An 826-nucleotide genomic window follows, 5' to 3' on the forward strand; every position below is an offset into this window, starting at 1 on the left:
TGCAACATGTTGCGTTCACATACCACGATGCAGCATGAAAGTGCCATCAGTTTGTTGTCGTGTGAGCGACGGCGGATTGACTCCACGCGCTGCCTGCCCACCAAGTCTCTCATTGTCACCTGCCAGCGGTGCGCCCATCTCTTCTCTCATTGGCTATCCCTGTTAGATGCCACGTCGCCACACAATGTGGTGTCCATCGCTGACGATAGTCAGTTCTGCATCCCTGTTAATACTACATCCGTGTTCGCTAACACATACATTAGAATCTAATAATACTACATCCGTGTTAACTCACACCTACATTAGAATTATCTAATAATACTACATCCGTGTTCGCTAACACCTACATTAGAATCTAATAATACTACATCCGTGTTCGCTAACACATACATTAGAATCTAATAATACTACATCCGTGTTCGCTAACACATACATTAGAATCTAATAATACTACATCCGCGTTCGCTGACAAATACATTAAAATCTAATAATACTACATCCGTGTTCGCAGACAAATACATTAGAATCTAATAATACTACATCCGTGTTCGCTAACACCTACATTAGAATCTAATAATACTATATTCGTATTCGCTAACACCTACATTAGAATCTAATAATACTACATCCGTGTTCGCTAACACCTACATTAGAATCTAATAATACTATATTCGTATTCGCTAACACCTACATTAGAATCTAATAATACTATATCCGTGTTCGCTAACACCTACATTAGAATCTAATAATACTATATCCGTGTTCGCTAACACCTACATTAGAATCTAATAATACTACATCCGTATTCGATAACACCTACATTAGA

This window comes from Priapulus caudatus, unplaced genomic scaffold, assembly GCF_000485595.1.
Source record: "Priapulus caudatus unplaced genomic scaffold, Priapulus_caudatus-5.0.1 Scaffold639, whole genome shotgun sequence".
Taxonomy (NCBI): domain Eukaryota; kingdom Metazoa; phylum Priapulida; class Priapulimorpha; order Priapulimorphida; family Priapulidae; genus Priapulus; species Priapulus caudatus.